Source organism: Cornus florida, unplaced genomic scaffold, assembly GCF_030987335.1.
Source record: "Cornus florida cultivar Cherokee Brave unplaced genomic scaffold, ASM3098733v1 CherokeeBrave_3.0.0_Hap2_Chr01, whole genome shotgun sequence".
Taxonomy (NCBI): Eukaryota; Viridiplantae; Streptophyta; class Magnoliopsida; order Cornales; family Cornaceae; genus Cornus; species Cornus florida.
The window spans coordinates 78,244,610-78,257,298 of NW_026775571.1; the positions used below are offsets into that span (position 1 = coordinate 78,244,610).

The 12,689-nt window shown below is 35.4% G+C and overlaps 1 long non-coding RNA gene across 1 annotated transcript; it reads left to right on the forward strand.

Annotated features, from left to right (window-relative positions):
- Window positions 1-8,178: 8,178 nt before the first annotated feature.
- Window positions 8,179-11,490, forward strand: LOC132302132 (uncharacterized). Its single transcript, XR_009480757.1, has 4 exons — window positions 8,179-9,164; window positions 9,265-9,404; window positions 9,722-9,764; window positions 11,229-11,490. It is a non-coding gene; the product is annotated as an uncharacterized LOC132302132 (long non-coding RNA).
- Window positions 11,491-12,689: the final 1,199 nt, after the last annotated feature.

A 12,689-nucleotide genomic window follows, 5' to 3' on the forward strand; every position in this document is an offset into this window, starting at 1 on the left:
TATCCGAAGCAACCGCCTCGGACCTCGTCCCTTGCTTTTGCTAAACCTCATTAGGTCGAGCCCCGTTGGGTGGTGTCCCGTTGGCTGGAGGCTCGTGAACTGGAGGTAAATTTTGGGTGGGGGGTGGTGCTGCAGCATCGCCTGGTGGTGGTTGTGGCGTTAGCCTGGCCATTACCGTGTGCAGCGTATAAGTCTGCTGCTGAAGCGCAGCTATCTGGGCGACACTCGTATCGTTTGCTTGCCAGAGTGTCTCAAATTGGTGCAAGAACTCCTCTCGCATCTTTTGCATCAATTCTATCTGTTGATTCATTGCTGACTCTCCGTTTGACATTCCAGATACGACTAAGGATTTGATTTGAAGAACAAGTGGGAGTATATTTTTATACGATTCCCACAGACGGCGCCAAAGTGTAGGTGCAAAATTTCACCCAACCAATAATGATTAGGAGAAATAAAACAACTCACTCAACAAACAATGAAAATAAACAAGAACAGTATATAAAGAAGCGTAGAATTGCTTGATCCCTTTATTGGAGGTCTAAGCCTCTATTTATTTACAAAAGATTGTAAAATTATGGTAGGACTCGCGTTGCTTGCCCTCCAATTCTTTCTATATAAACATTCTTTACTAATAGAGTTCTTTCCGTTGTCTAATTTTCCATACATAGAACTTGCCTTGTACAGAACTTCCTATCTCAGAATTTTCCTTCTATGGTAAATCCTTCAACTGATAGGACTTGTGCATTCTTGAATAACTGGGCTGAACATACTTTGATCCGGCTGGGCTTGAGTAACGGACCAGATGTTTAAATATTAATTAGTTGGGCCGATGACCTCTTGATTCGGCCTTGATGGAGGCTGGAGGACAAATAACAATGGTCTTGGGTTAAAAATACCCTCAATTTGGGCTTGAGCATGATGGGCCTTATATGTCCTTGGAGTGTAGATATGTGTAGTGATGACGTGTGCGTTTTTTATTGGAGGGAGTTTTTTTCCCTCCACAGTTACTAATGCGTGTAGAGTGGTTTGGTCCGTGGAAGGCTTTGGCTTGGCAATAGAAGGCTTTTAACTTTCTTATCATTTTTCATTCTAATATCAATTTTTTTTTTTTTAATGAATAAAGGTACACAGAATTATTGAAAAGGTTTTAGTCTGAAATGGCAAAGACGAAAAAGTAAAAGACATTTAGGCCCCACCAACGACGAAAGTTTACACATATGTAGCGTCCCTCATGCTTTTTATCTTTTTCCATTTAAAGAAAAAAGAAATAGAAAGCACTTATTACTATTGTATTGGAAGTGAATACAATAATTTTAAGAGTAAAGTGCAATAAACCCCTTCAACTTTGAACTAAATGCTGGATTTGGTTAAGTTAACCCCTCCAACTATTAATCCGATCCCTTCCCTAACCGGAAAATGGTAAAGACCTTTTTACCCCTTAACAAATTAACTATTCAACTATGATGGTAAAGTTGACTAAATGATGTAGAAGATTTTAATTTAATGAAACACTAAAAATTTAACACGTCACCAACCTTATCACAAGAACCAATTATATGCTGACAACTCACCCAACTTAAAGAGAGAAAAGTGACAAAAAAAACTGATATATCATGTGTATACATATTTTTATATATATCGGGTATATCGCTCCATTCGTCAACGGATTTTGCCGCACCTCGTCTTGGTCTCTTCTGAAATTAGCCAGGATGTTGAAATTCAAGAAATCAAAATTCAATTTTCAATTTAGGGGTTGGGGCTGTACTGTAACTCACCGGATTGTCCTTCAATGACGTTCTAGTTCTAAAATGAAATTATCTGGTCTGGACTGAATTTCACCGGTCGGTTAGTCATTGTTCTAAACGTTTTCTGATTTGGGTCGTTAAAATTCTTAGGTAACGATCTTCTGAAACTGTTGATCACATCATGGGTGATGTAAGCCTCAAATTGAGCCATATGTTCAACATTGTGTGTATATATGCATATATTGAAACTATGATAATTAACCATGGAGAGAACGATATGAAAATAATATTTATGTGTTGATCTAAAACTATAACTTCAAAATTTAGGATTACGTTTGTATCTCTTAAATGAAATTAGTCATAGACAATTGTCTTGATGCATTGTAAAGGAGAACTACTTTGGGTTTCAATGTTGACCTCTGTTATGACTATGGTAAAGGAAGAATATGAATTTTTATACTTTTGGAAAGAAAATATTGAGAGTAACTAGTATAAAAAAGAAGAAATAGTGACTTTGGTAGAGAAATACGACAATATCATATTTACCATTTGTAATATAATCTCGAATTTTTTTCGTAAAATATAGCACTGCTCATTATATATATATATATATATATATATATATATATATAAACAACATAAAAGCAATTACTATTAACTTCCCCGTAGCTCCATGACGCTTTGGGGACCTTATACCGATAACTTCTGATTTATTAAAAGCCTGTCTGAGAGATATTTTGCAGAAAATCAAATTTAATTTTTCTGTTTTAATTTATTGAACACACACACATATATACACGAGTGATTTAGTTGTGTTGTTCTCTATCTCATCGGAATTGACCAAAGCTGTGATGACGAATTGAAGAAACCAATTGAGATGCAACAAGAAATACAGAGACATGCATCGATTGAAGAAACCAATTGAGATGCAACAGGAAATCCAGAGACATGTTTTCCATTTTGTAATGATTCATTTCTGACTTCAATTTGTGTTACGTTTTCTTTTCTTTGATGCAAAAAATGTGGTTAAATCCAAGTCAGTTTGATCACGCGGAGGAAGTGGCTTTTAGCTTGCGTTAGACCTACTTTATTACTCTGCTTAGAGAGACTATCTGGACTCATCATAATAAAAGAGTAACTGCTTTCATAATCTGCGAACTTCTTGCTTCGCATTGACTTGGGCGGCACGTAGGCTCAGACAATTAAAGAGGAAATGGAGATTTTCTAACTCATTCCTAACTCAGGTTTGAGGGTCGATCCACCAAGAAATTCATTTTAGTCCGGATGACTCCAAAGGAAAGTCCATATAATCTGCCCAGAGGGGTGGGTAGGAGTTTTAAAGCACCTAAGATTAGGGACCAATAGTCGGCAGATCGTGGATTGTTCCAGATTTAAATTTCTTGAAATTTTCATCGATGAATTGGACTGAATCGCCAAATAAACACCATACGCATATGTATATGTGTGTGTATATATATATATATACATATATATATATATATATACATATATATATATATGATTCTATTTTCTCTCTACTTTCTCACTATTTCTCTCACTAGTTAGGTGATACCTTCAACAAACATGGAAACTTCATGTAATTTTTCCTTTTCTTTCCAAATCCTTCTAGTGAATTAGGCGGTGGACATGAAAGAAGAGATAGATTAGCTAAAAGGTCAATTCACCATGGTGGTGTGGTGGTAGGAGGTGGCCGGCGGGGGAAGAAAGAGTATGTGAGTGGCCGATGAGGGTAATGGGGGTATTTTTGTTCTTATACAATTATGATATTTTAAATTAAAATTTTTTTTAAAAAATGAAGGTAAAAATGTTATTTCACACCCATTTTGACGGTGCCATTAATGGAAAAGTGATTTGGGGTGTGAGTGATATAATTTTTAGAAAGATATTTTAAAATAATATTTGACCAAATCTAAAGAAGTATCAGTGAAATTATTCCAGGAAATAAAAAATAAAAAATAAATAGTGCCGAATGTGTTAGGGTGTATTTGAATGTCCCTTGTATTCTATTCAGATGGTCTACGCTACCACTTACACAAATTGCTATCTCTGATAATTGTATTTTATTTATTTATTTTATTTTTTATAATGTTGACAAAAAAAGTTATACAATTACTTTGTCTACGTTAAAAGTTTGAACCTTCAATCTATTACTTTTAAAAAGTATTAATAAGCTATAACTCTAGGTAATCTTTAAGTCATTGAAGATTTGAAGTACTATTTATTTTACGTATACATGCACATATATGACATATTATGTAATATAATTATTACGAAGTTTCTAGTAACACCATGCAATTGAAAAATGCTTCAGGTCAAAATCACAGTTATTGTTTCTCTACTAATGTAGTAGCTGATGCAGACCGATACTAGTGACCGACCTACCGATTTAATTGGAAAGAAAAACATCCTTAGTGATGGACCGACCAATTTAATTGGAAAGAAAAAGAAGTATGAAATGGCAGTGTTATGAGACAATAACCTTAACGGGACGACTTTGCTAATTCTCAACGGGACGAGTGGTAAGTGGTAGACCATGTCAAAATATTAAAGTCAAGTCCGTGTTGCATTCTTATCCTCTTTTGTTTTGGAGTTAATTATAGTGACACGTCCTCAACATAAGGCATAAATGAAAATTACAATAAAAAGTAACACTCTTATTAACTTTTCGTTACTTACCAACGGGGAGTTTAAAAACGCATGAAATATCATATATGTTCTCACTTACAAAAGCATCTTAGGAAATGATCCAAATACGCTACCTTTAACTCTCGTTTTAACCAACCATCTCTTTCTGTCCAAATGATTCCATTTCTCTCTAGTCCACTTTCAGGAGAATATATTAGGTGGGCTATCAGAGTCGCCGATCTATTCCTGCTCGTATTATGCACAAACATATATGATTTGCCCGATGTGCACACCGGGCCATTAAAGCCTTTCGTTCCCATGCATATTGTACACGAACGACTATAATGTGCGCAGTGTGCACTAGGTGATTAGAGTCGTTCTTTCCCTTGCGTATTGTACACAAGCGACTATGATGTGCTCGGTGTGCATCGGGTCATTAGAGTCGTCCATTCCCGCGCGTTATGCATTAATGGCTCTGATGTGCCCGATGCACCCGGCACACCGAATACCTTTTCCACCATCGGCTACCCTTATCTCTCCACCACCACCACAGCCGACCATATCTCTCACACACATGCACATACGTACAACAAGGGGCAACTTTGGGAGATCAGGTTGTTGGGGAAGGTCAGCGATATGTTTAATGAATGCACCAAAATATTCACTACAATTGACAATCGGATTACATCGATGTGAAGTCCGAAAGCTAAATCGTGTAAGGCCTATGTGTAGTTGTGTGCCTTATAAGTTGTATTTACTTTCTTTGGAAAGAGAGCAGGGGCGGAGCTAGGGGTGGGCCAGCAGGGGCTATGGCCCCCCAAACTTTCTTAAAAATCTCATTATACCCTTAAATATTAATTACTTTGTAGGAATTGCTCCTAAAATTCATTACAAATTTCAATTGGCCCCCCAAATTTTTTCAAAACACTTGTATATTGTAGGGGTGCACTCGGTCCGGTTTTAAGGATTTTTACAACCAAACCACTCCATAAAGTTCCAGAAAATCTAAAACTGAACCAGACCATTTGAATCATGGAACTGAAACAGACCATTTGAATCATGGAATTGAACCAGCCCAAATCGTGAAAAAATGGTTTGGTTCGGTTCGGTTTCTTGGTTCTAGTTGATTTTTTTTCCCCTTAATTAAATTGTATATACAACAAAAATAAAAATAAAAGCATTTCACATTCCTGAATCCAATACTAAAATAAAGAAATAGACCCAAAAGTTAAACTCTAGAAATTAAAATAATGTTGAATCTTGTTGAAACTGAAAATGATGACAAATCCATAGTTGAAAATTAAGAAACTTGATTCGTTGTCATTGTTGGTCGTGCTTGACGTGCAAATATGCCGTGAAACTCAGATATCTGTGAACTGAAAGTGAGAGAGAAGGGGAGAGAGTATGAGAAAGGATGTCACCGACAATAACGATAAAAGATCAATAATGATGACCAAACTTTGAAGGATGCGTGGGAGAGATTGATCAACAACTAGATCCCGCGATGATGAGAACTAAGAAGTGAATAAGGCGGCATGAGCATACAAAAAAAATGAGATAGTGGAGGAATGTTGGCATGCACCCAAAAATCATAACATTGGGAGAAACAAAAGCAAATAAAAAAATTCAAATAACTAGAGATGAATATTGGCTCACATTTAATTATTGTGCCAAAATCCTTTGCAAAGTTAAGAGTAGTATATAGGTATAACTATATATATATATATCCATATAATAACGGTTCGGTCAGGGCTAGTCCGGTCCTGTAGGACCCTAATCCTGGACCGAACCAAAAATTCACGATTCCATTATTTTAGAACCATGACTGGACCGAATCGCCAAGGATCCAGCCCAAACGGTCCGATTTGGTTCGGTCCGGTTTAGTTTTTTGGATTGACTATTTTTTTGCACACCCCTAGTATATTGACCCAAAATAGAGAATTTGAAAATAATTTTAGTCCATGTCCCTTTAAAATTTAGTAAATTTACAACTTGAACTCTTTTAACTATATTTTTAAAAGCTGTTAGACAATCTGTTATGAGTTCCCTCAATAAGCCAAACTCATATGACAGTTATGGCTTATCCTCAATTGATTATAGTTTCCATCATAATTCAAACTCTTTGGAAACTAATAGATAACCTCTCATGTGATTGTAATCAAGAAGAGTAAATCTCCCGTTTGAATTATTGTTGTAAATATTTCTATACATCAAAGGATATACACCTAGAAAAGGTGCTCAGTTTTCTCTGTTAATATCAGCTTATTAGCTCTTCATGGTATCAGAGCCAGTCACTTTTATTCATTAAAATTTTCTCATCTTCTTCCACTCATGGCTACACCAACATCATCACAAGTTACTCTATCATTTTCTGGAGTACCAAACAGTTGCAATTAAACTAAATCGATCAAACTATCTACTATGGAGAAGTCAGTTACTTCCCATTTTTTATAGCACTGATATGCTGCATATGGTTGATGGCAGCACTTCGACACCAGAGCAAACTATTATGGAGAACTCCAAAGAAGTTCCAAATCCAAAATATTTGACCTGGAAAAAGAAGGATCAAATTTTTCTTTGTTGGTTACACGCCACTCTCATACCTCCGATGTTTGCACAAGTAGTGGGATACCAAACAGCTCGTGAAACTTGGGAAGCTCTTGCTCATTCTTTCACATCCCAAACCAGTGCTCAATATTATCAAATCAAATAGGACCTTGCAAATATGCGCAAGGGATCATCAACCATTACTGAATACATGAATAAGATTAAACAACTCATAGATGAGTTGTCTCTAATTCATTGTCCGATGTCTATGACAGATATTATTGGTTGTGTTCTCGACGGCTTGGATCTTGACTATGATGTAGTGGTTAACTCTGTCCAGTCTATGAAAGAGACACCGTCATTTGAAGAACTATACAATATGTTGCTGAATTGAGAAAAACGCCTTAAAATTTATCATCAATCAGCTGCTGATCGCACCAATACTGCCTTTGTTGCTTTCCAAAGTCGAGGTAGAGGCAACCGTGGTCGTGGACGTGGAAATAATTCTGGTGGAAGTAATTCTAGTCACGAAAATAATCGAGGGCGTGGTCGCTATAACTCTAACCATTCAACTAATGATACCTATCGAATCATACAAAAAAAAACAGTTTTTTACCACGCTTTTTTTACCACGGTTTTAAAAAAACTGTGGTAGAAGACCCGTTCTACCATGGTTTTAAAATAACTGTGGTAGAAAGTATATTTTTTACCACGGTTATTTTAAAACCATGGTAGAACACCTTTTCTACCACGGTTAATGAATAACCGTGGTAAAAAGTATATTCTTTTACCACAGTTTTAGAATAACCGTGATAGAAAATGAATTATTTTTAATGTAATTTAGGCAGATCTTTCTATCACGGTTTTAAAATAACCGTAGTAGAAAGTATATTCTTTTATCACGGTTTAAAAATAACCATGGTAGCAAGTATATTATTTTACCACGGTTTTCAACCATGGTAGTAATTATATTTTTAAGCACGATTTTAAAATAACTGTGGTAGTAATTATATTTTTTAGCACGATTTTACAATAACCGTAGTAGAAAGTGAATTTATTTCACTCAATTTAGGTGGGCCTTTTCCCTCTCTTTCTATCACGGTTAATGAAAAATCGCCTTAGTAATTTATTCTACCTCGGGGGTTGCACCGTGGTTGAAAGTGAAATTCTGTAAGCGGTCTTATTCCCGCTAGTTTCTTAAAAAAAAATTCAGCGTTTCAATTTTAGGGCAAATCATTTCAGCCTCGGCCTCCCCAATCGCCTCCATCTCTATTCTCATTCTCAACTAATTCAGCGCTTCAATTTTAGGGCAAATCATTTCAGCCTCGGCCTCCCCAATCGCCTCCATCTCTATTCTCATTCTCAACTCTGAACTTGCCCTCTTTTTGTCCCTGCAACTACAAAATCTACAAGAATCAAACCCATATAATTCAGTTTATCTATCTGTCTGTAAGAATCAAAATTTCAAAACCTATTGCCTATATCAAAACCCATATCGGCATATCATTTCAGATTGTTCAAAAAATCGACACCCATATCCTTCAGTTTCCATTGCCCGTTGTTCTAGTTTGAGTTCGCCGTTCGCAAGCTTCAGCTGCTGGCCCGCTGTCTTTCAACTCTCAAGCCCCTCTCTCTGCACTACTTAAATCTCTACAATCAATATATATATATATATATATATATATATATATATACATATATATATGTATATATATTTTGACTGCGTACTCAAACCCTAATCTCTCTCTTGACTACAAACATTCCTCATATTAGGTCCATATTCTGTTCCGCCTCAGCTCATCCTTTGCCCATAATCTTTCATCTTTACACCCTAGCCATAGCATACAATTTTAGCCGCCATCGAATCCGCAACTGATCGGAACAACGAATTCAACGGTAAAACCACGATTTTCAGCGACGTACCTCTCCATTTAGCGCATCAGAAGGTTCCATTCTACCCATGGGTTCGGATTTGGTCAGTGGTTGATTCGTTCTTCGATTTGGGGATTTTGTAGTTTTAGTTATGTTGCATTTCGCAGAGGGTTTTTGCCTCTGATTCGCACTTCTCTTGGTGGTTGCTTTTGTTCGATCTTGGAGATTTCGGACAAATCTCGTTGTATGGTAAGCCCAAATTCGAATAGATAAAGGAGCAATTACAAGTTATCTTGGAGCTTAAGCTTCGCCGGCCCAAATTCGAAGAGACAAAGGAGCAAGTAAGAGTTACCAGTGAGTGTTTGGCATAAATCATTGTTTGTAATGAAATGAAGAGGATTTTTTATGAAGAAAAAACAATTTGCTTAGATTCATCAATTTTATTTGGTTGCAGGTTGTGAGGGAAAGGAAGAGGACATTGTTGTTGCTCGTGGTCTCTAGGAAGAAGAGAAAAACAGAGGGGAAAGGAAGGAAGAAAAAAGGGTATAGACTATAGGCATTTCATATCATCATCTTCAACTTGTCATCTAATTGGTAAGGATTTTAGTAGCTTAATTATGCTGCTTTGAGATAATTTCTATAATTATTTCCATTCCTTTTCTATTCTGAATCCCATATTTGTTTACCATTAAATATTGTAAATGCTTAAGTTTGTGTTCCGTTCGGGAGTAATAGAGATCTAAACTGTGCATCAAGATAGAAGCATATTGTATAATCATACAGGAACATGTCCTATTATTTCAGATTATCATGATACTTTTGCGTTCTGTTTTCACATAGATGGTTTTTACTGTCTGTCAATCTGAAATCTAACTGCCTTTTTTCATATTGTCTTATTTCTTTTATGACAGTGTGTATCCTCTCACCAAGAAACAAAAATGTCATTTATCAAAGGTAATTCCTTGGTTATTCCTCTTTTCTTTTCTTTTTCTTTTTCTTTTTTCTTTTTTCTTTTTTATGATTGTCACTTGGATCTAGCAAGTTGAGACCTGCTAAAAATTTACAAGCAATATCTATAAATAATATATGTACTTCATATGCAAAATAAATTTTAAGTATCTAGGTGGACTTGGTGCAATTGCATCCTTTTTGCAACAAGAAACAAAGATGCATGTATCACTCAATTTTGCTTATTTTTCTTTCTCATTTCATGTATAATTCTTATCATGCTATTCTAGGTGATCCTCTAGCTATTCGTTGATGCTAGATTCAGTTGTTGACTATGCACAATGAATAGAAATTATGGTATTAACTTTTAGCATAGTTCTTACATATATATATGCTATTTTTTCCAACATTTAAAATTGTCATGAGGCATTTTTCACTCCTCACCTGTTTCCATATAAAATCATTGAATCTGAAAATAATCTGTCAGTGGTGGTCCTAATGGAGCACAATATCTTACATTTTTGAATTCCTGGACATACTTATATGTTTAAAGGTAGTTCTAGATATGAATTATTGCATTAGCATGCTATATAGCACGTCTGTATCTAGGACTGTCCTGTAGGGGTAAGAATTTGTATTTTCAAGAGATTTATTTATTCCTTATTACTTAATAACAAAATATTAGAAGCATGAAATCATGAGTTAAATGAACAAACTATAACCAAGAACTGAAGCTTCCCTTCATCTAGAACAAGTGGCAAATTAGGAAATTGTCACCAAATGTAGGACAAAAACTTAATTCTAGAACTTTGTCACCAAATATAGGAACTTGTCACCAAATGTAGGCTAATTTTCAGTACATTGACAATATTTTCCTAGAAAAAGATTTCCTTCTCTTAAAAATAGTCTCATAAATCCTAGTCAAAAACTTAATGGATGAGTGGTCACTTGGAATCCAAGTACCAGCTGTCCTTTAATACTAGATTTTATTATTCTTCAACAAAGATTTTGAATGAAATTAATGATCCCAACTTTTATTGGATTTCTTTAAATGTTAAGTGATAAGAGATATGAGAGATAGCTAATATGGTCCCAAATTGAAGATTTTATACTAAATTGCTAGAATTACCAATATGCTTAGTCCAATGCATCAAGGCAAGGATGGTTCAAAAAATTCAGAGACTTGTACATAAAAAAAGAGATAGGATTATTCTCAGCCTCCCAACCCTAGCAAAAATGCATCTTTCAGGCCCCATCCATGTGTAATTAAGCAAATGGTTTGAAGTCTCTATTGTGCAAACATTTTTCTATTTCTTCTTCTTTTTTAACCACCACCAGCCATGCCTTTTTGAGATGGCCATAGAAAAATTCCCTCTATCATCCGTGTATAATGCTTACTTTGTTTGGTTTAATTTTGGCAACTTTACAACTTGCTTTACATTCTCTTACTTCAACTATTACATTTTGTAGGTCAAAGCTAGGATTACGGGATTGCGGTTCCCGTTACTTTTTTTGTTGCTGTTATATTTTTGTATGGCTCATGATCAAGAAGTTGCATATATGGAAGAGAGAGACTAAAACAAAGCAAGAAGATATGAAGAATTTTTGTTTCATTTTGGTTAAGTAAAGATATAAGATGTGGATAATGTACTTCTTTGAAATTTGTATATATTTTTGTATAAAACCATGATTTGGAATTGGTTATATATATATATATGATGTTATTGGCCAAGTTATTTTGGTTATGATGTTATTTTTTATTTATAAGATTTGCTTATGGGGTCTTTGCAAAGCTAGTAGTAGGGCAAAAAAAAGGCCTCATGGGGGCTTTACACTAATTTTTTTAAAAAAAAATTATATAACACTTTTTACCACGGTTTTGCACCGTGGTAAAAAGACTTTTTTTCTACCACGGTTTTGCACTGTAGTAGAAAAAATACTTTCTACCACGGTTCTGCACCATGGTAGAAAATAGACTTCCTACCACGGTTTCGCCCCGTGGTAAAAAGAACCACTTTCTACCACGGTGCGGAACCATAGTTGAAAATAGACTTTCTACCACGACTGTTTCTACCACGGTTTAAAACCGTGGTAGAAAGCCTTTTCTACCGTGATAAAAAGTCATTTTTCTTATAGTAGTCCCACTATTATTTGTTAGATTTGCAATAAACCAAGTTATGGTGCCTTAAAATGTCACAATCGTCATAATTATTCCTATCAACCAGAAGATTTGCCAGCTGCATTTTCTGCCTTGAATGTGTCAAGTGATCCATATGATTGCACATGGTATCCTGATACTGGAGCGACGAATCACATAAGTTCTGATGCATCTAACATGATGAATCAACAAGATTATACTGGGACAGAACAAATCACAGTGGCTAATGGTAATACTTTGCATATCAAATCTATTGGAGACTTACGTTTATCTACTCCTCCTTCTACTTTTTTATTGAAGGATACATAACATATGCCACAAATTAAATCTAATTTTTTATCTGTTTCTTATTTTGTCAATGACCATGATTGTGTTTTCTTCTTTGATCGTCATGGTTTCTACATTAAGGATCGACGCACGGGGAAGGTCCTCCTACGCGGTCCAAGTGAAAGATCTCTTTTTCCTCTTCATACTCAAATGTTTGATGCAACAATTCTACATTTGTTTGCTGGTTTAACAACAAAATCTTCTCCACTAGAGACTTGGCATAAGCGTCTTGGACACCCTCATCAACTAGTTCTTACTCATATCTAATAATAAATTGATTCAAGTTTCTGGTATTTCTAAGTTGTCTTCTTGTTTTAACTGTTCTTTAAATAAAAGTTCTCGCTTGAGTTTTCAATTATCCAATCATCGTAGTGTTAATGTTGGGATTTATATGCCCTGGCATAGCAAATTCCTATTTGGATTATAGTGACATATGTTCCTGACGT